The 25,675-nt window shown below is 41.7% G+C and overlaps 1 protein-coding gene and 1 long non-coding RNA gene across 2 annotated transcripts in view; one reads left to right on the forward strand and one right to left on the reverse strand.

The window, feature by feature from the left end:
* Positions 1 to 25,675, forward strand: part of WWOX (WW domain containing oxidoreductase) — a 977,998-nt gene that overhangs the window by 657,069 nt on the left and 295,254 nt on the right. The gene's annotated exons all lie outside the window — the stretch shown is intronic.
* Positions 20,315 to 22,713, reverse strand: LOC122234111. Its single transcript, XR_006211852.1, has 3 exons — positions 22,582 to 22,713; positions 22,334 to 22,481; positions 20,315 to 21,916 (listed from the first exon to the last, which is right to left on the reverse strand). It is a non-coding gene; the product is annotated as an uncharacterized LOC122234111 (long non-coding RNA).

Raw genomic sequence — 25,675 nt, forward strand, 5'->3', positions numbered from 1 at the left:
AAAATGTAGGGCTCTATCCTCACCCCGAAGTAGGTCAACATCTTTTACAGAAGGCAGACTTGGGAACAAATAAATTAAAACACACACACACACACACACACACAACTTTGTATGGAAAAATAGGTGCATATGCAAGGTACAAGAGGGAGTGACTAATTATCTCCAGTGAGGCAAGGCTGGTAGTGAGGGAATGTTTCTTCCAGAAGAGGGGAGACAAATAGGAGTTGATTAAGGACAGAGAGTATCCAAGGAAGATGTTCTCATAGAGGGATCAACATGGGTAAGGTGCACGGATAAAGCACAGTCTGTCTGGGCCACAAGAAATGCTGTTCTTGGGGCTCGGAGGGCCAGAACAGACCTGTCAAGGATCATGTTAATGACTTAGGCATGGACCACAGGGCAAAAGCCCTGAGACAGGCCTAAACTTTGTTTATAGCCCACAGGCACTGAAGGTTTCGCAGCAGGATATTGGTGACTTTATATTGAAGCAGAAATGGAATAAGTCTCCTCCAGGTGCTGTGAGAAGTTGGCATATAATTCAGTGATTTTTTTATTTCAAATTTAGTGTCTTAGAAAAGGAGAAGAAATGTACATGCACATCCATATTTATGTACACACACACTTAAGTAATTTACCTCAAATATACAAAGAGATTTTGCAAATCAAGAAGAAAAATGTGAAGCTCCCAATAGAAAAATGGGCAAAGACAATGAACAGGAAATTCACTGAAGAAAACTGACAAACATGAAAAAAGAATCACCCTTATTTTTAATTCACGGAAGTGGAAATTAAACAACGAGATACCATTTTGCACCACGACATGGACAGGTATTAAGGCAGATAACTGCCAATGTTGGTGAGTGTGTGGAGTATAAAGGGGTGTAAAAAAGAAAAATGGTCCCGAATGTGGTCTGGAATAGAACCTTTTTGCATGATGTAATTCACAGCCTCATTCCTGATAAATTGCTTAAGCAATTTTCTGATAAACTTTAATGGGATTAAGACTTGTTCTGAAAAATCAGCCACCCATCTAGCCAGCTGACTGTCAGTCAAGAGTCTAGAGACCTCAAACCAAGTGTTCTTTTCTTTTTGTATCTAGCTTAACATTGACTATCTTATCACTCTATTTTCTATAAAATGTCTCTACCAAGAGTGAATCTCTGAATTGATTTGCCAGAGTCCTTTCCCCTTGTAGCAAAATTACAACAAAACTTTGACTCATGCGCATAACTAGACTTTGTAAAAAGTTTTCTTTAACACAGGGAAAGAACACACTATTAAAAAGAGCGTAAATTGGTTTTGGTCCTTTTTGGAGAGCAAGTGGGCAATTTCAGCACAAATTAAGCCTTTTGATCAAGCAGTTTTGAATCAGAAAAATCCAGATCCTTCAATAAATGTGCAAGGTCTCCCAATTAGAAGAATGAATGATATTTTTAGCATTTTATATATACATATATGTGTGTGTGTGTGTGTGTGTGTGTGTATATATATTTCAATGTATTTACATATTTTACATATAAACTATGTGTATATAAATATATTTATATGTGTATATATACACATACATGCACACATTTATTTATTTATTTAACCTGTGAATTCTGAATCCCTATTAATAGGGTAATGTTTAACTGAGTTAGGGTTTTTCCAAAGTTTTAAATACTGTATACAAAAAGAGAGAGAGAGAGTTGGATATTAGAGAGATAGATCTAAACATACATATTACATACATATTATGCACTATACATATGCACACACTCACACACACACAAAATGGCTGCCTGAGATACAATGCTGAGTGAGGAAAAGCAAGCTGCAGAGCAATATACACGTTATTAGAATGTTTTCTTCCTTCCTTCCTTCCTTCCTTCCTTCCTTCCTTCCTTCCTTCCTTCCTTCCTTTTAAGAAAGCTATACATGTACCTGAATGTTTATTTTCATGTGGATTTTCATATGCTTATTACGTGATTGGGGATTGTAATGATAGGTATTAACAGTTAATAGTGATAACTCCCTGACAGAAAGCATAAGAAATGAGAAGGTTTTGTGCAGGAGGGAACTTTTATTTTTTCCTTTGTCTTTTCCTGTATGTAATTCTGTCATGTTTGAATTTCTCCGCCGCCACCCCCCCCCCCATCCATCTGTTCTATTTTTGAAAGTAGAAAAAAGGGCAAAAGGTCTGAATTACACAGATATGACTGATGAGGTGGCCCTGGGAGACAGGACCCCACAACGTGTCTCAGTCTGAGGCACTGAAACCAGGCCAGCCTTGCAGAGAAGCCGGATGAAGTGGCCTGGAATCCATTCAGTTGATTTCAAGGGTTTGTCTCCAAAGAGAAAGCTGGGGCTGGGGTTGGGGAAAAGGGAAGTGGAGAAGGCAGGAATGAATTTGATTCTCTCACCCCCTGCTGGTTTCCAAGCCTGCCCCCTCCCTTGCCCCCCGCAATTTCTAATTAATTAGAAGAGCGATGCCTTCCAGAAAAGAGCAAGCATCCCTTTGGGAATCTCACCAGGAAGAAGTGGGTCTTGTGGTGGAGAGGAAAGCTTTTTTTTTTTTTTTCTGTATTAAAAATTAATTAAAACTGGAATGTGTTAAAGCTCAGTTTTTATCATTAGGACCCATTCCAGACGGCCAGTTGCTGTTGGTAAAACTTCAAATCCTTTCTGTCATTATAGTTTTGGTTTTAGAGAAGTTACCTTAGCGTTCAGCATTTTATGTGTCAGTCACTAAAACTCATGATCCTCTGTGACTCCATTGGGTTGGAGGAAGGGCGAGTGATTTCATTCTCAGAAAAGTGTCCAGAGGATATAACAGCTGGCAAATTAGAAGTCGATAGTTACTGATAGTTCTTTTCAAAGGATAGACACTGAGAGTTATTTCCAAAGGAAGGAAACCAGTATGGGAACAGTTTAATGTGATGTCACATTGAAAATTTCCTTTTTGCTTTTTAAAGACAGTATCTCTATCTCCTTTGGTTGCTTATAAATTGGCGGTCTCCAAATAAACACATTTTTCTCTCGTTTGAATGAGAAATCATAATGCACCTAACGAATTTGAGGACATATCCTGACCACAGTAGCAGACCGCGCTAATGGCTTCGGTAAATCACATTTCCATGAGTACACTTTTCAGTTAATTCTCAAAAAAGAAATAGTAATGAATTTCTAGCCATATGTTAGCATTATTCCCAAATACGTAAATCCTTGTCTGGGACTGTGGCCTCTTCAGTAGTCCCTGCCCTTGCTCCTTCCTCATGTCCTAAAACACAGCCTTCGTCGATGTAGAGATTTTCACCACATGCTTGTCTCTACTCTGCTATTATATGTGCGATACTTTGTATATGCTGTGTGTCCATGCCGCCAAAGTATGTGCCCAGTATTTTTTTTCACTCATTCATTGAATGGCATGAATGAATGGCAGTCTAGTTTTGTGAAAGTATTTGAAGGACTCCCACACTTTGTACCCTTTGTTTATATAATTTCTGTGCTGGGCACCTCCAACCCACTATTTCCATGCTTCATGTAAGACTTCTTGTGCACTGGGCAGTAAGGTCAGAATGAATTGGCTAGACTTCGATTCATTCATTTACTCGAATAGTCTGCCATGCAAAAAGGTAAAAAACATAAAACATAAAACCCCAAAACCGAACACCTATCATGTGCCGGGCATTGCTCTAGAAGGTGAAGATTCAGCAAAGAAGAAAAAAAAAAAAATCCCTCCCCTTGTAGAGCTTATGTTATCTTGGGGAAGAAAGGCAATAAACAAAACATCAATATTTAATATAATTTCAGATAATAACACAGGCTAAAAAGAAATGTTCTTCCTGTCAGTGGTGCCCAATATGTATTCTTTAGTTCTCTGCCACACTGTCAAATATGTGGACATCTGTTTATCAGAAATGTCTGGGAACCAGCTAAAATGAGGCAGTTATGGTGACCCACCATGGAGTGTTGAGGGAAGATTTTTCTGCCAGGCTTTATCTACCTACCTACCTACCTACCTACCTACCTCTATTAACTTACTTGTATTGCGTTAAGAATTACTTTTTACTCCTGCCATTTATTTGCTTATTTATTTCTGAAGAGGTAAAAAGCATTTACAGAAGGTGACAGAGCACAGTTAGCTCCCAGCACCCCATCACCCAGCTTCGATATCTACCCCACGTGGCCAATCTTGTTTTACCCCTCCCACATCCACTTCCCCACATCCAGTATTTCACAGAAGCAAATCGAAGGCATTACATCTTTTTTATCCATAGATGTTTTATTATGAGTAACTATAAAGTCAGAGCTGTCCAAGATAGACACACACACACATCCATAGATACAATATCATTACCATGCCCAAAGAAATAACACAAAGTTTTTAATATGATTATGTATCCATTAAAGGATCATGTTTCCAGTTGTTCCCTAAATATTATAAATCACACTTTTTTTTTTCAACTGTTGTTTGAGTCCCCCCAGGGTTTTGTTTTGTTTTTTTTTTCTGTAATTCATCTCTTTTTGAGTTTTCAAGAGTTGTTTGAATGTTTGCTCTCCTTAACAAATCTGGAAACTGTTGAAATAAGTAAAGAAGAAGAGAAATAAAGTGCACGGGCGTTTCCATATTCCCATGTTTTCTGGTCAAGGTTGTCATACCTAGCTCGTGGCTAGAATCGCTTTCTGGTAATAATGTTTTGAGAACAATTTGGCTGTTGTTGGTATTGGTTGGGGTATTAGTCAGGGTTCCCCAGAGAAATAGAACCAGTAGAGGCTGTGGGTACACGCACAGACACACACACATATACGATAGAGAGAATTACTGTAGAGGATTCTGAGGTCACACAATTATGGAGGCCAAGAAGTCCATACCCAAGAGAGCTAATGGTATGGTCAAAGTCCAAGTCTGAAGGCTTGAAAAGCAGGAAAGCCAATGTTGTAAGTTCTGGCCAAGTCTAAGTCTGCAGGCAGGAGAAGATACATATCCTCGTTCAAAGACAAGGAGGCAGAGAGAACAATCTTCTCCTTCCTCTGCCTTTTGTTCTCTTGGAGCCTTCAACAGATTGGATGTGGCACTCTCACATTGGGCAGGGTAATCTGCTTTATTCAAATATTAATGTCAACCAGAAACACCCTCACAGACGTACCCAGAAATAATATTTAACCAAATATCCAGGCACCCTGTGCTCCCGTTGAGTTAATACATAAAATTAACCACCATCACATGGGTAATGTGCAGTAAGATTTACCTTGGAAATAATGGGTAGGTGCCCCCAAGTACCTATTCCCCTTGATAGGTTTCTTCATCGAAGAGGCATCTCAAGGGCCTCTAAGCCAAGTGTTCTTTTTTTTTTTAATGTTTATTTATTTTTGACAGAGAGAGAGACAAAACATGAGCAGGGAAGGGGCAGAGAGAGAGAGAGGGAGACACAGAATCCCAAGCAGGCTCCAGGTTCCGAGCTGCCAGCACAGAGCCCGACGCCGGGCTCGAACTCACAGACCGCAAGATCATGACCTGAGCTGAAGTCGGACCCCTGATCAGCTGAGCCACCCAGGCGCCCCCTAACCCAAGTGTTCTTAATGACAGACCTTGAAGAGGGGCCCCGAGATGTCTTAGAGTCCTCTGAAATATTGTGCAACATTATATTCCATTTATACTTTTCTGAGAAAGGATCCTTGTCTCTCATCAGATTCTCTAAGGGCCCATTGGCCTCTGGAGATTTAGTATCACTGCCTGAAGCCGTCATTAGTCCTAGGGAGCTTCCAACTTGGTGGTTCCCTTTTGTGAGGAGGGCCTAAGAGTGAATCTCCTGACGACAAACAAGCTCTCTTCAGGGAGCAGTTACGTCCCTTCTGTTTACTCAGTGTCCCTGGAGCCTGGCACAGTGCCTTGCACACAGCAGGCACTCAGTAAATGTCTCCTGAACCAACAAATGAATAACTGAATGAGTTTCCTTTTGCTCCATAAGTAAGTGATCACAGATTTAGTAGGTGGTTCCAGTGGGTTGAATGGTGGCCCATCGAACGATACGTCCACATCCTCTAAGTGTTCTACAACACGGCTGCTTTCACTCGGCACGGTGTTTTCAACACTTCTGCATCTGTCAGTCCCTTCATTTCTTATGAGCCTGAATAATATTCCGTCGTACGGCCACACAATCACTTGTTTATTCGTTCATCTGTTGATGGGCATCTGTGTTTTACCCTTTGACGGCTGTGAATACAGGTGCCCTGAACATTTGTGTGCTCGAACATTCAAGTTTTGCTTGAACACCTATTTTCGGTTCTTTTGGAGATAGGTCTAGGAGTAGAATTGCTGGGTCCTATGAAAACCCTATGTTTAACTTATCAAGCAACCCTGTTATTAATTTTTGATGTAGGGTATTTGAAGATTATAAATGGAGCCTTTTCACGTGACAAAAAAAAATCTTTTTTTTTTTTTAAAGATAGAAGTTTTCTCACTCCTTCGGACCTCAGGATAAAAATAACAGGAGCGGGGCGCCTGGGCGGCTCAGTCGGTTAAGCGCCCGACTTTGGCTCAGGTCATGATCTCACGGTTCGTGGGTTCCAGCCCCACGTTGGGCTCTGTGTTGACAGCTCAGAGCCTGGAGCCTGCCTCGGAATCTGTGTCTCCCTCTCTGTCTGCCCCTCCCCTGCTCTGTCTCTCTCTCTCTCTCAAAAATAAATAAATGCAAAAAAAAAAAATTAAAAAAACAACAACAACAGGAAAAATACTTATTAATCTTGACTTGGAAAGAACAGACCCAGCACCACTCTGTGTCGTCTTTGCTGTAACACCTGTTCCTGGGCCTTCGCATTTGTGTGGCAGCAGGGGGTCACTGTCATGTAGTCTGTCTAGACCTTTGAACTTCACAGTGTCTGAATGAGGATTATGATCTAGAGGATGTGATTTTTAAAACAAGACTGGACACAGCCTACAGGGCATAGATTCGGGTGACTGTGGTTTCCGAGACCCCATAGGCATAGCTCTGAGCTTCCCTGAGTAAGATGAGTTCATTAGCACAGAGTCTGACACGTAGTAGATGATCAGTGAATCTAGGCTGAATAAAAACAGAGTTGTCTTGGTGTTTCTCTCAGAGTCCATTTTGTAAAACTAGTGTCTTCATATGTCAAAATAAACACCATACATCTTTAAGTGGCGCGGATTGTGTGCGGGTACAGAGGGAGGTGTGTTTAAAAGTTAGATATAGGATGAGGCAGTTACTTGTATCCCTTGACTTGGATTCACATCTTGACTCTTCTTCTTTCTGCCTGAAGATTTCGACAACTCACAGATGCGTTCTGAGCCTCAATTTTCTTGGCTCAGAAATGGCAACATGAATGTATGTTTCCTAAGATTGCTGTAACATGAATTAAGGCGAGATCCGTAAAGCACAAAGAGCTGTGCCTGGCCGATAAAAGGTGCTCAACAAATCCTGTTTATTATTGTTTTGTTTTCACTAATTTTTTTTTAAGCTGAAACTGATAACATTCCATGGAGAAAGGACGACACAGTTATTCCATTTGAAGCCTCCATGGGTCAAAAACATAACAGGTTGCTCCAAGAAGCAGATTCTCATTGGAAGTATTAGGCTCTTCAAAGCAATGATAAAATTGGTCTCTCTGTCTTCCATTACATAGATTTTTCCATCTGTCTCCTGGTTTGACTTCTGTTTAATACCTGTGCTATGAAAACACCCAAGCATCGTTCTGTTAGTCTTTATAGCTATGACATAAGTCAGAGTCTGCAGTCTCACAAATGCTCTGCTGTGCCTCCAAGAGTCTGCCGGAGAGAGCCATTGTCAGATTCGCAAATGGTCATTTCAGCCTCCCTCCCTGTGTGGGGCCTGAGACACGATTACCTGAGATAATTGTGACTCTCTCATTAAAGGAAAGCTGTAGCAAGGGGAAAGAAAGAGGAAAACATTGAGACTGATCAAGACGTTCCATGCTATTTTTTCCTTGCACGTCAGCTGCGTGGGTGCCTCTTGTTCCTCTGTCCTTCAGGTTAGTAAAATCAAGACCAGTTGCTGAAGCTACGAGCTATCCATAAAAGTTAATGTACCACAGGAAATTGGAAGGCGGACAAAATCACTTAAGTGTTCAGGGCCACCAAGCTACCCGTGCATCCCTTGTGAGGTGGTCAGCTCCTGGCGGTGTTTTTGTTGCCCTGGCTTGCAACTTAGCATGATTTTCCTGAGAAAATGAGAGAGCATGTAGACCAAGGGCATTGGCAATAAACCAGCGATACGCTGTTCCCAGCCATGAGCCGTCCAGGGAAGCAGGAACAGTATGTGACGTGCCTCAACGTAGGGCCATATCCAAATCATGGCGGCTCATGTTTTTCTTCAGATAGCAGTGTCAGTAGATGACCACACTCAGGGGCGCAGCAAACTCTTTCTTTGGTCTAAAGATTCAAATCTGTGCCCTGGCCATGAGCTGCATAAATGTTGCAGCCAAAATGTTTCAAATTTGTGTTGTGTCATAAAGGTTCCTCCTCAAGCTGGATGTAGTCTTCTTGACTCTTGGCTCAGCAAGGAAGAAGGCTTGAGTCGATGTTCACAACTGAAGAAGGGCTCGTTACACTATGTAGTTGGCTCATTCAGAATGGTTACTGATAAGCAGGGTCAGTGACAAGAAACATGAAGAGATTCAAGCAAAACTGCAAAGGGAGGGGATAAAAGAAAAATTTTGTGCCAAGGAAAATGGAGTGGAAATCTTTGCTTGGTTAAAAAAAAAAAAAAGAATGCTTTCCCAAATATTTTCATATTCAGTGATATACTCTTTGTTCTAAAAATGAGTTTGAGGTTTGGTACCATACTTTACATATATTATTTCACTTAGTGACTTTTCATAGGGGCACCTGGGTGGCTCAGGGGGTTAAGTGTCCCACTTCAGCTCAAGTCTTGATCTTGTGGTTCATGGATTCGAGCCCCGCGTCAGGCTCTGTGCTGACAGCTCAGAGTCTGGAGCCTGCTTCGAATTCTGTGTCTCCCTCTCTCTATGCTCCTCTCCCACTTGTACTCTGTCTTGCTCTCAAAATAAATAAACATAAAAAAAAAAAACTTCAGTGACTCTTTATAATCTGTAGTTACTATAGTTTCCAATTTTCAGATAGGGAAACTGAGACTCAGAAGAGTGAAGTGAGTTACTTAAAGTTTTAGAGCTGAGAGACTGTGGACTAAAAGTTGTAGAACCAAGTTTTTCAAACTGCCAATCTCGAATCCTTTCTAATCTTTTTGTTGCCATTGTCAAATGAAGTCCAGACCACGACATGCCCGCTGGGATGGCTCTAAGTAGCCAGACTGACCAGACTAAGAATTGCACGTGTGTGAAGGAACTGGACGTCTCAGCCACTGCTGGTGGGAACGGAAAATGGTACAACCACATTGGAAGACTGTTTGCCAGTTTCTTAAAAAGTTATATGTATACCTGTCCTGTGACTCCGCAATTCCACTCCTAGTAATTCACCTGAGACAAATGGAAACCTATGTCCACACAAAGGCTTGCTTGTAAATGTTCATAGCAGCTTTATTCAGTTAGCCAAACACTGGAAATAATCCAAATGTCCATCAAGTGGTGGATGGATGAACAGTTGTGGAATAGCCACGTAATGGAGTATTACTCAGCAATAAAAAGGAGCTAATTACTGATACATTCGATAACATGGGTGAACCTCAAAATCCTTATGCGTAGTGAAAGAAGCGAGTCACAAAGACCACGTATTGTATGATCACATTTAGACAAAATTTCTAGAAAAGGTCAAACTACAGAGACAAAAAGCAGCGCTGGGAATGAGTGGGAGGACTGACTGAAAATGGGCCTTTGATCTTGAAATTCAACTTTTGGGGTTGAAAATATTCTAAGATTAGACTGTGGTGGTGATTGCACAACTGTATAAATTTACTAAAAATCATCAAACCACGTGCAATGGTTAAGTTGTATGGTGTGAAGATGATCCTTCAGTAAAGTAAAAAATGAACCCCAGGACCATTGAGCCAACTATGTGAGCCAACAGCTAAAGGAATGTAGGAAGATTTGCACTAAATGTGTTTAACACGCCAAATCCTGCTACTTTGTCCAGTTCAGCAGGATCGTCTCTGCGATCGAAGAGAAGTAAATGACCCCAAATGACCATGTCCTAATGGTCAATGGTGACCCTTAGGAGAGCCTGTCGGGGCAGGAAGGAAGGGGCTATGGCCACTCTGTGTGTGTAATCTGGTGCTCTCTTTCGTTTGTAGTGCATCTGTGGATCTCCAAGACACGTGCGCTTCTTTTTTCTTTTTCTGGTAATAAAACACACTTGCACGCATGTGTGCACACTTACGTACAAGTGATTTGTGAAAAGTCAGGAAGACAAAACCAAGTTCATAAAGGATGAAAAATAAAAATGAGCCATCGTCCTATCACTCAGAGTCACTGTAAAACATTTGTATAAGTTGAGACTACAATTATCTATCTGTTAGTATAGATAGTTAAAACTCTATAGAGACTTTAGTCAACCATCAGCTGTCTTGGTAAGGCCCTGTGGGCTCTGGAGCCTTCTGGGTCTGGAGGAAGCTCGAAGTCACCATGAAGCTCCCACCTGGCACCCTGTTTGGGATGAAGGCACTCAAGGGTTGGAAGGATCTCCAGGAAAGGGCAGGGGTTGGTTTTGACCGTCTTCAGTAGCTCCCAGATGTGCCCACGCACCCAAACATCCGAGCTGTGATGTCCCCACCCTCACAGTGGTTTTTCACAGATCACGTCCTGATCTTGCAAGTGTCCCGACTACAGTCAGCAACATAAGTCTATACCCGGGAAGCGTGCACACCACTCCCTCCCACCTCACCCAGTAACAATTTAGGGTGCAAAATAGGATTCATGCCTCAAGTCAGGTCCATTTAAATGGCCAGCGGAAGTGGTGTGTTGAAAGGGACTTTGGAGTGGCACACACACTCTTTGGGAAGGGATGTGATGATAGATTACAGATTCTGCTGTATTGTGGGGGCTCTGAGGAGTGGTGGCCTCTTTTCAATGCATCTTCCACCCTGGTTTAGATGAATATGTGCTGCACAGTTGTAGATTTTTGTTCTCTGAATAGCAATAGGAATGGCCCCCACATAGCCTCTTAGCAGACCCAAATGCCGGTGGAGGAGAGACTCAACCATTTTACATTAGAGTCAGTGTGCATGCACATGGTTGGTTTGTTTGTTTGTCTTCCAACTTATGGGGTCTCTGTTCCAAATAATTCAGGGGCTACCACTTCGGGAGAAGGTGGCATTTGGCATTGGCATTGTCATCCTAGAAGTCTGTGTTTCTGTGGGCTTAAGGTTGTGAAAACTCAGTGACACAGATCGAAGGGTCCTGGACTGATCTGTCTTCCAGTCCTCTAGGGGATTTACTATGCCACCTACAAATCATTGATCAGAGTGTCTGTCACCTGTCCATATGTGAGACCAGGTCTCTATGCATTGACAGGGCATGGCTTCAACATCAAGCAGAAAAGGGGGGGGGGTCCCTATACCTCTCCAGAGGCTTTCTGGAAGCCAGGTGATAGGCTTCCTCAAGATTGTCTCCTTATGCAGCCAGGACTCTGATTTCTATTTTGTTTCATGACAATGACCCCATTTCTCTTCAGTTAAACGTATTGAAATGCATCATATGCATTTCACTCTACAAATCATATGCTTTCAAAGAAAAAGTTTTAAACATCTGTATTTTTAAGTAATTTTATTTAAAATACCATTAAAAAGAGCATTAACTTTTTGACCCATAATATTTGTGGTTTTGATACATTTTACTAATTTTGAAATACAAATAATTTTTTCAGTATTTCAAAACCTTGTGTCTCATGCGATGCTCATGTTCTATGTGTATAACAACCACTTTGTTATTGAAAATGTTTTTTTAATTAAAGGTATAAATATTTCTATACATGAAGACATGTAGCTTCACATATAAAGAAAGCTGTCTATAAATTCAGAATCGTAAGCTTTTCATAGGGGAGTCTTAGGGGCCTGTTAAAGGACATTTCCTTTGACCTTTCCATTTTACAGATGGGAATACTGAGGTCCAGGCTTGAATATGACTCACCATCATGATGATGGCCAGAACAGACATGATATATCTGACCTATTATTCAGTATTCCTATTTCTGTAGCAGATTGTCTCTATAAACTTCAAACAAAAATCCAATCTTTTAAATATGCAGTGTTTCCTCTTCATCTGTCTTTGTCCCACCAGTGCTTTTAAATCTGAAACTGTCTGCCCAACTCTGCCTAAATATAACCTCAAAAGTTTCAAGTATCGGGGTGCCTGGGTGGCTCAGTCGGTTAAACGCCCGACACTTGGTTTCGGCTCGGGTCATGATCTTGGAATTCGTGAGTTTGAGCCCCACATCGGGCTCTGCCCTGACAACACAGAATCTCTTCTCTTCTCTTCTCTTCTCTTCTCTTCTCTTCTCTTCTCTTCTCTTCTCTTCTCTTCTCTTCTCTTCTCTTCCCTTCCCTTCCCTTCCCTTCCCTTCCCTTCCCTTCCCTTCCCTCCCCTTCCCTTCCCTCCCCTTCCCTTCTCTCCCCTTCTCTCCCCTTCTCTCCCCTTCTCTCCCTCTCTCCCTCTCTCCCTCTCTCCCTTTCCTTCCCACTGGCACTGTCTCTGTGTCTTTCAAAATAAATAAACTTAAAAAAATTATTAAAAAAAAAAGTCTCAAGCATCCCACCTGTGAGGGTCTCATAGACTTCCAGTATGGTTAATGTATGGTTAATTCTTCAGGAAAATTAATTTCAAGTAAAACAATTAAAAACATTACCCCCAACTGCATGTAGAAGCAACTGGGTAAATATTTATCAAATATCGAATGAATGAACAAATGGCATTTCTACAATGAATGTAATCATTTCCAACATTCCTGGGGCTTTTTTTTTTTTTTTTTAAATGAGGCAGCCAGGAATAATAACCCAACTGCTGTCACGAGACCAGAAGAGGAGGGGATCTCTTCCTCAGTGTCTTTGTCCTTGTTCTTGCAACCTGTTTGCACTGCTGAACTTCCTGAATGCCCTTGTCACCACGGCAGGAGGAGGGGGCAGATGAACTGGAGCCTGGGCACCTGGACGAAAGCCTGGTGATGTTCACAAAGCACCAGGGGGACAAATGAACGGTTGCTGTAGGCTTTGGTTCAGCTCAGGGCTGTGTCCACAGCAGAGCCTGGCTCTTCTGCACCAGGGTGGTCCAAGGGGAGTCTTGTAATCTGCCGGTAACACCCGCCTCGAAGGGGCCGGTTTATCCTGGGGTGACTCGAGCTGTGGCCACAGTCCCACTTAAATGCAAATTGAGGCTTACCAGGAAATGGCTCAGAAGGCAGACTCCAGAGAAATGGCTATTACAGTCTGCCCAGGTCAGTGCTTTCAGTCCCCTTGACCTACCTCCTTCCAGTCCTGCCCTCTGTAGACCCTGCCTTTTCCCAGAATGCCACTCGTTAAAGACCAACTGGCAAGAAGGGAGCCGTCCGTGGCCAGGGCACAGATGTCTATCAAGCCTTCCCACCAACCTTTGAAGTGTGTGCTAAGATGTGCAATTGCCTACCTTATCTGATGAGGAATTAGAAAGGAAAAAAGGGCAAGGAGCTCTGTTATTCATCATGGCAAGTGCTTTCCGGAGGCAGCCGGAAGCCCAGCGCCACCGCTATTCACCGTAAGAGTTGAGCAAAATTGCTTAACTGCTTCATTTCTCCAAGTCTCAGTTTCCTCACACGTAAACTGGGGATAGTGAAATAGTGTAGGGAAAATGCCTCCTGCATTGAGAGCAAGCACTCAACCATTGTGTTATTAAAACTATTATTCATATTGTCATTATGAAAATGGCCTCCTTGTTTCAAGAAGGGGCTTAAAGGAGAGGCTTGGTTTAAAGGTGAGACAGCAAGCTAGAGAAGGAATAAGGAGACAGGGTGTCAGACGTGGCCTCTGTGGCCTCGGGCAAATGCATTCACTTCTCTGAGCCTCAGTTTCCTTCTGTGTGTGTGTGTGTGTGTGTGTGTGTGTGTGTGTGTGTGTTACAGGGAGTGTTTTCTCTTTAAATTGAAGTTTATTTATTTTGAGAAAGAGAGAGAGAGTGCACGCTAGGAAGGGACAGAGAGAGAGAGACAGAGAATCCCAAGCAGGCCTTGCAATGTCAGTGCAGAGCCTGATATGGGGGTCAAACTCAAGCCCTGAGAGATCTTGACCTGAGCTGAAATCAAGAGTTGGATGCTTAACTGACTGAGCCACGCAGGTGCCCCTGTGTTAAAATGAGTATTAATGAAAATGCCATGGAGCACAGGGTAGGAATTCAGTAAGTTCCCACTTTCTCTTTCCCATTCTCTTCCTCACATCTCATTTGCCTAGAGCCAATGCTGGAGGCTACGGACATGCTGTCCCCAGTCTCTGCCCGAGCTCCTCGTTGGTCGTTATTAAGGGACATCTACCGCATGCTCAAATCCCCGGCCAAGTGCTCATCCTCTTCTGTCTCTTGAAGTGAGTCTTAGCTACATAGATATATTCAGTTGGTGAAGAATTGGAGGTATGCACTTATTATATGTGTACGTTTCTGCGTGTATATTATACTTCCATTAAAAAATATATTTCCTAAGCTATCGCAGGTAAAGAGATTTGAATACCATTAGTTACCTGCTGCTCCTACTTGGAACCAAGGAGGGACTAGTACTCATTATCAGAGGTCTGGTTATCCCCCTTCAAATTTACTGTCTCCTCACATTGATTTTTTTTTTAATAGTGGTACAAATATTTACTATCTAGCAGAAGTAGTAAGAAACTACGTGGCTCAGTCCATTCCGAACTGAGCCTTTGGTAGATAGCCATTCACTTAGGATGTCGGGAGGGCTCCCTGCCTTTGCCAGGCCATGCGCTTAGGCATTGGAAATATATCTGATGGGACAATCACTGAGAAGATCCCAGTCTCTCTCGAACTTGCATTCTGCAACTCGCAAATGTAGAACACTACCCATAGCGGTAAGCATTTGAAGTGTTCAAGGGGTAAAGAGGCTCCACCATGGCATGAGGAAGGACACCTGCCAGTCAGGAAAGGGGGCTTGGATGAGGCATCCTGAACAGACATGATCTGGAGAGAGAGCAGGGCACCGGCCGTCAGGGTAAAGCAGACCAGCGAGAAAGAACAGCATTTGCTAAAGCTTTAGAGTCTCGCTCCCCTGACTTACAGTTCTGGTTCTGCTGTGTACCACCTGGGTCATCTCTGGTACATCATGGAAACTCTCTGGGCCTGAGCAAATGCCTGCCCTGCGGCCTGAGGCATCTCCTGGGTTACAGGAAGACTCGATGTTATTAATGGCAAAAGGTGTGTCGATGCTTTCCGCTTAGGGTTCAGATGGCAGGTGATGGAAAGACATTGACAGGGGTTAGTGGAAAAAAATCGAAACGTCTCCAGTGTGTCTGGACACAGAAGAATTCTTCTTGTTTTTTTTTTTCCCTAAATGTAGGGATTCAGGAACGTAGTTGTGGGATCACAAAACATCTACTCAACAGTTCCAAGCATACCCTCCTAGGGAAGCCTTCTGCATACGTGTGTGTTTGGCCAAGACTCAAGATTAGAGGTGATCTCCATTGGACCTCCCTAAAGGAGGTGGTCGATGATCCCTTAGACACCTCACTTAGGCCAAGACCCCCCTTCAAGCACATAGATCCAATCATAAAAAAACAAAACATGCATTTGAACTATGTATCTCCACCCCAGTGGCTTTCAAGAGTTGGTCTCATAAAGGAATGTCCCCTACCCCACGCTTTTGATATTGTTATTAATTCCTAGTGAGGTGGAGAAAAGCACCATCTTCCTGCCCAGTAGACTCAGTGTGGACTCCAAAGAGGGTGTGGGGCTGGCCCTTCACTTCTCGAGTTTGAATTCAGGTATGGTGGAAGATTGCATGAGATTAAGCAGCTCAGAAGACGAGGAAAAGCCCGCTCTAATTTCATTGCTGTGTTCACCACTTTTTTTTTTCTTTTTTGAGGGCTCTGCTGCTCCTGGTAAATCAAGTAATAGGTTTCTGTTAAAGACCTTAGCGTTCTGGTCTCAGTGACAGCAGTCTTGCTTTGTAAGCCATTCTCTCCATTTATTATTCTCCCAGTATAGGAGAGTCTTCCGGTGTCTATTCCAAATTAGTATTTCTCTAATTTTCAAGTGTCATATCTGCCCGGCTCAGATAAAAAACTAGCAACTCAATTTGACAGGCTTTACATTAAGGGGACAGGCTGTTTTGGTTATTATTTAATCTTCTTCTTCTTCTTCTTTCTTTTTTTTTTTTTTATCCCCCTATCTGTTTCCTGGTTATAGAGAATTCACTTTGCCCATCTTCCTGACTGTTCATATTGCTTATCTCAAGGTGGGTATCCTCAGAATCCCAGTGCATTTCCCCGGCCACGTTTCACAGGAGCTTAGGAAGACACAGGCAAACCTATAAGTGAGACTTGGGTTTCCTAAGCCACAGTGGCAATTTCCTGCTCGATTACAACTCTGTATACCCTTTCGGTTTGCTTGTCAGCGCTGGCCCTGCATGTCCTGGATAATCCTACAGTTGGTGACAGGGTTATTGACTTCTAGGTTTCTAAGGCATCTCTCAGTCAGTTGTGTTTTTTTTTTTTTTTTTTTTTTTTTTTTTTTTTTAAGGATTCTCCCTCCCTCTTATTGCTCTGTAGAAACTTGTTCCAGTTCTTTCTCCTGGTACCCTCTGGCCCGTGACTACCTGGGAATACTCACACTCTCTTACCTAGTCCTACCGATTGGTGTTGTTTTGAGCTATGCCCACTTTGGGCCTCCCACCCTCTCTCTTATTTTTATAAACAGACTCCATGATAATATATATACTACAGATGGACGGCAGCCAGCACGTTCTCTTTTGTGCTGAGAAAGTTTCCATCTTTCAACTAGTTTACATGACTTCCCTGCACATCCTACCTTATAATCTTTTTATAAATTTTGGTTTACACTGTAATAATGTAGGACACTTAAGGTTCTGTTTCTTTTCTGCCCTGTCTCTTCTTTCACCAGCTCTCTTTAAATTTTTTTAATGTTTATTTATTTTTGAGACACAGAGACAGAGTGTGAGCAGAGGAGGGGCAGAGACAGAGAGGGAGACACAGAATCCAAAGCAGGCTCCAGGGTCTGAGCTGTTAGCACAGAGCCCGATGCGGGGCTCGAACTCACAGACCGCGAGATCATGACCTGAGCCGAAGTCAGACACTCAACCGACTCAGCCACCCAGGCACCCCCCCACCTCAGCTATGTTTAAAAGCCGTTCTAAAACTTCTTCTTTTAAGATTATACCCTTCACACCTCAGTCTAAATAATGGCTATTTTTGGTCATGCCCTTTCTTTCTCCTGCACTTTGGGTTTCATCTAGCTCCTGCCCTACTGTCCTTCTGTAAAAAGGGCGCATTTCCCGTTACCCTCCTGTGACAGCATCTCACCAATTCTCTGTTGTAATCAACAGATAGATTTTGAATGTCTGACTCTTTATGAAAAAAAAAATAAAAGGATTTTCAAGGGTAAGACCTGCCATCTTGTGAACGTCAAAGAAATTTTCTCATTCACCTTTTTTCTTCTTTCTCTCCCACTCTTTAATTTGTTAATGCTTTCGACTTACTTTGCTTTGGATAATTTTCAAAGAACCACTTCCCCCAAGAGATCTCTAAAAGGCAGAAGTTCTGGCTATTAAAGATTTGCCATTCTCAGAACAACCCAGTTAGGGTACCCTCAGGTTATTTATAACTGGATTTTATCTCAGAAAATTAACTAAAAGAAGATTAACCAAAAATCTAAAGGAAAATGCCTTAAACACCTCATCTATTATGCTGTGCTCAAACAGATATTTTCATCTTAACAGCTTGGCAAACCCAGTGGAATGCTCTTTCTAGTTTGGGGCATAAAATAAGATAACACTCTGAATTCCTACAGGAAATCTTGAAACGCTACTTAAAATTAAGGCATAAAGTATGAAAATGTGAGTTTCCTCTGTATAGTCTTATTACTTTGCCTGTTAACTTAAGTGGTTCCCATTTCTGATGGTTCGAAGAGCCCCAGGACATTTAAATACCTCTTCTAGAAACAAATACTTTTCCTTAAAAGCCCTCCCAGGTTACGACTAAGTCATGAGCTTGAATCGGTAATGCAGAAGGTCTTGTGTTTGGACATTTCCCTCATCTTCTGATTTACCCAAATGAGAGAGGAAGCCAGAAAAGAGTCCTACTTCATCCATCGAGGATTTTGTTCATTACATCTCATTTCAGGCCAATTAAAAGACAAAGTGTTCACAACAAGATACAAGGACTTTGATTTGATGTCTGCCCCGCCTGCCTTCACGCTCAGACCTGTTTGCCTCCTCCCTCTGACCTGCCGGCCTCCTCCCTTTGACCTGTCTCCATCTTCTTTTGTCTCATCCTTCTTCAGCCATTCCTCAAACCAGGTGTGCTGCTGTCCCGGGGGTTTTGCTTCTGCAGTTTCCTCTGTCTGGAAAGTTCTTATATAGTGCCTTGGGCTATTCCTCTCCATTCAGGGCTTTGATCCAAAGTCACTTTCTCGGTGAAGTCTTTCCTCACCACTTGTTTTAAAATAGTAACCTGCGTCCTGATCTCTGTACCCTCCTCCTTTCCCCCGATGCATCTTTCTTAGTCCATCATGTAGATACAGATGTGAACATTTATGTTCATTCTCCTGCCCTCCAGAATGTACGTTCATGAGATGTTTATCTTTTTTGCTCACTAGGGCCTACAGGAGTGCTCAACACATGGAAGGCAGTTAATAAATGTTTGTGGAATAAGTGAATCCAGAACTACCCCTGGATAGATAATACCCAACTCACTCTATCATAGCACCACAGGTAGTCTGTTATGCATTTTGCAGGCTAGCCAAACAGTCTAAGAAGTTAAGTGCCTTGCGTAAGATCCCCAAGATCACCAACTGGATGAGAGGGGATTTGAAATGAATTCTGGTCAATTCCAGATTCCTCTCGTCTGCTTCTTAGATGTCCAATAAATTAGAATTTTTTAATAGGCTCCCAAAGACCCGTTCTCATTTGTGTCTGTCAGTGGAGACAAGCTCCCTGGAAGCCGCCTCTCTAGATATCTTAGAATACCTTCTCCTGGTTCCAGAAGTATCCACTGGGGTTTTGAATCTCATTGTCCAACTCCTGAATAGCTGTCTTATTTGGGGAGGTGAGGTGGCATAATGATCAGGAGAGCAGAATGAGGAAGGGAATCCTGAGCCGCAACCCATTAGCTGCGTGATCTTGGACAGACGATGTAGCCTGCCTGAGTTGCCGTTAAGTACATCCTGAGTGGTAGTCTGGTATGACATTGAAAAGCATACCCCTTGCAGGAAGTCCCCGGGGTTTAATCCCTGGCCCTGTCATTGTGTAATTGGTCACAACTTCGGGGCAAATGAACTTCTGTAAATCTCAGTTTACTGCTCTGCTAAATGGGATAATAGGAATCATAACAATGTTACAGGGTTTTGGAGGAGGGTCACATGAAATGATACCTATAAAGGACTTGGTTCATTCTCTGAAGCACACTAGCTACATTGTTAGCTGTTATCATGATTCTTATTACCATCTATTTCATAGGGTCACCATGAAGCCTTGAGATACTTTGTGTAAAGAATGTAGCACCCTGCTTGGTGCATGTAAGGATTCAGTAAATGTTATCAATGTTATTCCTTAATTGCCTCTATATCCCCCTTCCCTCTAATACCCAGCAGTCTGGCTTCTACCCAGCTATGTTCCTGAAATTGCTTTCTTCAAAGCAACAAGTTCTAACTTCTATAACCCTAAGTATTTGTTCAGGCAGAAAAACCCAGGGAGGAAAATCAAGGAGGTTGAGTGGAAGCTGCACAGCCTTCAAGGACACAGACCTCAGTTTCGTCACCCAGAAAAAGGGCCAATAGCTCTTGCCTGGCAGTTTGCTACAACAATGTGGGGATATGTGGGTTTTTCATCTCCATTTGAAATACAACAAATCCTTGATCGGGGTGGGAGGGAGGCTCTGTCATGATGACAACCGCAGTAGTGACGATGTTGTTCTTTCAGTTGTCTTATTTCAAACTTCCAATTAGTCTATTGATGCCTTATGGGCAGATATGTCTTATGATATTTCAGGATCTCTTCCACATCCCCAGATATCTAACACCATCCTGGACCTAGGGCCAATTCTCAAAAAACAAAAACAAAAACAAATCGGTGATTGATAACGTGACCACTAAACCCATTTTCCCATTTGCTTTCCAAGAGGCAACACTGTTGTGCCTACAAGCACTTTCTAACAGTCTGTCATCTCTAGGGTCTTTTGTATTATTATTCAGCTTCAGCCTTTTATTTTTTCCCAAACATTTGGAAAGCCTGTACGATGGTTTCAACTGACCAAGAATTTATATGAAAATGTCGATCTAGTAAAAGGGTGAAAGCAGAGAGAATGACCCAAGTTCATGGTGCCATGTGCAACCTGCCACACAGTTGTTTTTGTGAGTTACAAACCCGGGGTCTATTTTGTGGCTTATTTCATAATCTTGCAGAGATGTTGGATCAAATCAAGCGTCAGAAAAGACGCCAGCCCCAAACGGAGGTGACTTTGCTGTATTTGCAGTTTTCCCTCTTATTAACATGAAAACACTTTACATGGTTGGAAACATCTAAAGGCTATTTTTTATTTTATTTTCCATTACTTCACTCTGCTGCTTTAACCCGTACCTGTGGAAATGAGACTGTCACCTGCTTTTAGCATCCTGTTTTCTTTCGTGTTTGTAATGAAGCCTTCTGGGAATCACGCGATTACAAAAATGAGTTACAAATCCTCATTCGGTATACAAAAGTCTGTAGCTGCCTTCCTTCTCTGTTTAAATAGTCTACAAAACAAGAAATAATTAGTCGAGCACTATCGGTAATTAAGCACATAAGATGAACATTAAAGAAACTGCAATCTTGCATCATTTTGGAGGTGGATAGGCAGGTTTCCGAGTTTGGAATCCGGCCAAAATGCCCATCTTCATTCCCTCTGCTTCTTATTTATTACCAGCGAGGGAATTTTCTTGCCTAACTTGCTGATGTGCTCTTGCCGGAGGTCCGTCCGAGAGTTCATGTAAGTGTGAGCCGCTGTTTTGTTTTTCTGGTTTTTGGTTTTTTGTGTTTTTTTGGGGGGGGGGGTTGTTTTGTTTTTTGACAACACCACCGTTGGGAAAGGATGATTTCAAAGAACTTGATATATTAAGAGTGGAAAGACGATGCTTCCCCCCAACACAGGGAGTACGTTTTGAACTTGAGATCAGTTCACAATTCAGAGAACTGGCCTGCCTTCGTGCACATGACATCTGCTCAGAAGTATTTATAAAACCCTGTTTCTGTTTTTCTGAACACTCCTTCTCATTTGGTGTTTCCTCTTCAGGCCCCTTGAAATCTTGTCAACATCGTCACCACTACACAGGCAAACTCTGAAAGATTTGGCAGTGTGAGTTAGCCAGGCTTTTCTGGAAGACCAAAACTTCTCGAAAACTGATTTATAGGTTTTGATGAAAATGTATTTATTTCCAAGGAAAATACGAAGATCAAACTTTCCAACCCGTTTAGACTGGAAAATTAAATATTCATCTAATAAACACTTGGGCGTACCTGTTATTTGCCAGGCACAAAAGGAATAGTGTCCTTGAGGCAGTGACTGTCAGGCTTTGTGATCAAGCCTAATTAAGACTCAATGTTGAGTACTTTTGTCACTTTGTGCTGCATTCCTACTAGTTCCATGATGTGAAATCTAGATAGAAAATATTTGTGCATGACGTGCCAGATTTCCATTAATCACCCAAGAAGTAATAGAATGAGCCGTGATTTTTCTTGTGGCTTTTCTACCCCCAGATGGTTCTGTTGCTTGCATGGTGTCAATAGTGCCTCTATGGATATAGGCATTTTTCTCTGGAATTAGAAAGAACTACAGTAAATAGCATTCTCCATTTCACCTGTGATTTCTTTTTTACAGTTAGATAAATGCTGTAAGGTCAACATTTCCTAATGTATGTATAGTATGTTACAGTTTCCAAAGCGCTCCCTACACAAGCATATCTAGGGAGCGAGGACAATATTAGTTTCCCCATTTTATAGCTGCTGGATAACAAGCCCAGAGAGGTTCAGTGGCTTGCCCAAGATGACACAGTGATCTAGCAGAGCCAAGAGGATCTTTTTCATCACACACGCCTCCCCGTAAAGATGGAGAGGCCCATAGAGATGGAGAAGGATCATGTTCACACCATATATCTTAAATATCAAGTTTTCACACAGCCATAGTATTTTTTTTTAAGTATTTGAGCATCCATACATTTAGCCAAGATTTACCGAGTGCCTTTGCTGTGTGGTTGCGACAGCCATGAACAGGCAGATGTGAATGTGGGTCAGCTAATTGACCCAACTTGATTCCTTTTCTCATCAGCGAAATACAAATAAAACACATGAAGTGCAGTCCAGTGATATCCTGAATGAGATCCTAAAGCAGAAATGAGAAAATAGTAATGACCTGGTGCTATCCAAATAACATTTGTTGCTTACTTAATAGTAATGTACCAGTGTTAATTCCTTAAGGTTACCTTGGTCATGTGGGATGTCGACATCAAAGAAAATGGGATGAAGCGTATACAGGAACTCTGTGAACTCTCTTTGCAACTTTCCTGTAGAAGTAAAATTATTCTGAAATTAAAAGATTATTTAAAGAAAAAAAAAACCCCTTTCTCACAGTAATTGCATTAGTCAGTTTGCACTGCCATAACAAAAGACCAGAGATTTGGTTGACTTAAATAAGAGAAATTTGGGTTTCCATAGTTCAGGAGGCTGGGAGGCTCAAGATCAAGGTGCTGGCTCATGTGGTTCATGGTAAGGGCCCTCCTAGTGGCTTTCAGATGGCTTCTTTCTCGCTGTGTCCTCACGTGGCAGAGAAGGAGAACCCTGATGTCTCTCTTCTTATAAGAACACCAATCGTGTGACACGAGGGCCTCACCCTTATGACCTCACTTAACCTTCATTATCTCCTTATAGGCCCTTTTTCCAAATGCAGTCACATTGGGAGTTAGGGCCACAACATCGCAATTTGAGAGGGACACATTCGATCCACAGCAATAACAATTATTAAATCATTTGGAAAGATTTGTTAACAGTATCTACATAAACCGAACATGAGAATATGTGATCACCTGGCAATTCCACTCCTTAAGTATATGTTCACCAGAAGACAAGTACAAGAATATGAATAGCAGCATTAATGATGACTTAAAACTATAAGCTACCCAAGTGTCTACCAGAGATAGGATGGATAAATAAATCATGGTATTTTCACACAGTGGGACACTGCACACTTAGGAGCATAAATGCACCAACAACTAAACCAAATAATATGGATTAACCTTACAAACATTATATTGTCAGAAAGAAGGCAGATACAGAAGACTGCATTCCATGTGACCCCATTTATAGGAAGTTTATTAAAAAAAAAAACAAACTATCCATGTATTGAAGTCACAGGTAGAGACAGGATGGGGGCATGAGTGGGCTCTCAGATGTGCTGATATTCGGTTACTTGATCAGGGTGCTGGGGTATGTTCAGTTTGTGAAAATACATTTAGTGACTCACATATGTTTTGTGCTTTTTTTTTTTTGAGTGTATATTTTCCTCCATTGAAAAGTTCAGACACACCCAAAATCTTATCCCCTGGCAGTTGAGAGAATCAAGTAAGGTAATGAACATAAAGCATTCTCATTACATTTCATTTATTTTTCTTCTCTTCGTTCCCAGTCTCAATTTACATAGTCAGAGACCCTGCCGCATCATCTGGTTCTTACCCATGTCATGGGGTTACTCCTCCCACAGCACAGCGTTTTCTTCTTGACCCAATGGCACCCGTGGTGTAATGAGCGTCATGGCAACACTGAAATGTCTCAAGATCTCCTCTCGTGTGTGGGGTACATTACCTGGTCAACTAACTCTTCAAGGAGCTCATTCTTGGTGGTGGTGGTAGTGAGGGGGATATTACTAATCCCTCTGAACTTTTTTTTTAGTGCTTATCATTTGTAAATGGGAAAGGAGCATGGAAAAAAAACATACTCCTGCCTTCTTCCATCTGTATTTTCTTTACTAAATTATCCAGTCTTATAAATATTTGAATAACATTTGGTCAGGATAAAATCTTTCCTGTCAGCTCAGTACAAGAACACTTTTTGGCTCCTGAGACCATCACAGTCAGATAAATTAATATTGATTTGTTAGAAAATAGTTTTCACTCTGTCTAAACATCTTATTCTGGGCTCTTGAACCAAAATTATGAATTTAAAAGCAGCAAAATAGTTCTTCACAGTTTTCCCAGTGAAACTAATTATGGGCGGATTGTGAAAAATGTATTGGATGTGATTTCCAACATAGAGTTCTGCTAACCAGAATTCACAGAAACCTGAGGCTCGATGTCTGATTTATTTGAGCACGTTGCGATTTGGTAGACTGGAGAATACATGTAAATAGTTTTTGCAATTTCCACAGGGATAACTCAATACATTAATGTCTCATGTATGGCGGAAGATGAAGGGGGAAACTTGTTTTTTAGTGATTCCTTATATTTTAATGTAATAAATGGTCACTGATAAACAATATAGTATTAAATGTATAATACTGTAATAATTTTATGACCTCACAGACTGCAGAACAAAGCTTGATTTGTTACTAAATTGTTAATGTGGCATTCAATTCTTTGTCGAGTTTTATTGAGAAGTAATTGACATACATCACTGTCTAAATTTAAGACATACAGCATGATGGTTTGATTTACATAGATTGTGATGATTACAATAGGTTTAGCTAACATCCATTTTCTCATATACATACAATAAAAAGAAAAGAAAAAACAGGAAAAAAAATGTTTTCTTGTGATGAGAACCCTTAGGGTTTACTCTCTTAACAGCTTTTCCATCTATCATACTGCAGTGTTAGCTCTCGTGACTGTGCTGTACATGATATCCCTAGAGCTTACTTACCTTCTGACTAGAAATTTGCACCTTTGACCACCTTCCCTAATTCCCCCTTTCCTGACTCTTCATCTCCGGTAACCTTAAATCTAGTCTCTACGAGATTGCTTTTGTTTGTTTATTCCACATTTAAGTAAGATTATACAGTACTTCTCCTTGTCTGTCGGACTTACTTCACTTAGCATAATGCGTTCAGGGTTCACCCACACTGTCACAAATGGTAGGATTCTCTCATTGTTTATGGCTGAATAATATTCCAGTGTGTGTGTGTGTGTGTGTGTGTGTGTGTGTGTGTGTGCGCGCGCGCATGTGTGTGTATGTATAATATGATATGTTATATACATATATATAATGTTATACACACACACACACACACACACACACACACACACATCTTCTTTATCCATTCATCCATCAGTGGACACTTAGATTCTACATCCTGGCTATAAATGCTGCTACAAACATGGGGGTGAGAGCTCTTCAAGTTAGTATTTTCATTCCCTTTGGATATATTCCCAGAAGGAGAATTGCTGGATCATATGGTTTTCCTTTTTATAATTTTTTGAAGATCCTCCCTACTCTTTCCCATAGTGGTTATACCAATTTACAAACCCACCGACAGTGCACAAGGATTCCCTTTTCTCCACATCCTTGCCAGCATTTGTTACCTCTTAT

Source organism: Panthera tigris, chromosome E2, assembly GCF_018350195.1.
Source record: "Panthera tigris isolate Pti1 chromosome E2, P.tigris_Pti1_mat1.1, whole genome shotgun sequence".
Lineage (NCBI taxonomy): Eukaryota > Metazoa > Chordata > Mammalia > Carnivora > Felidae > Panthera > Panthera tigris.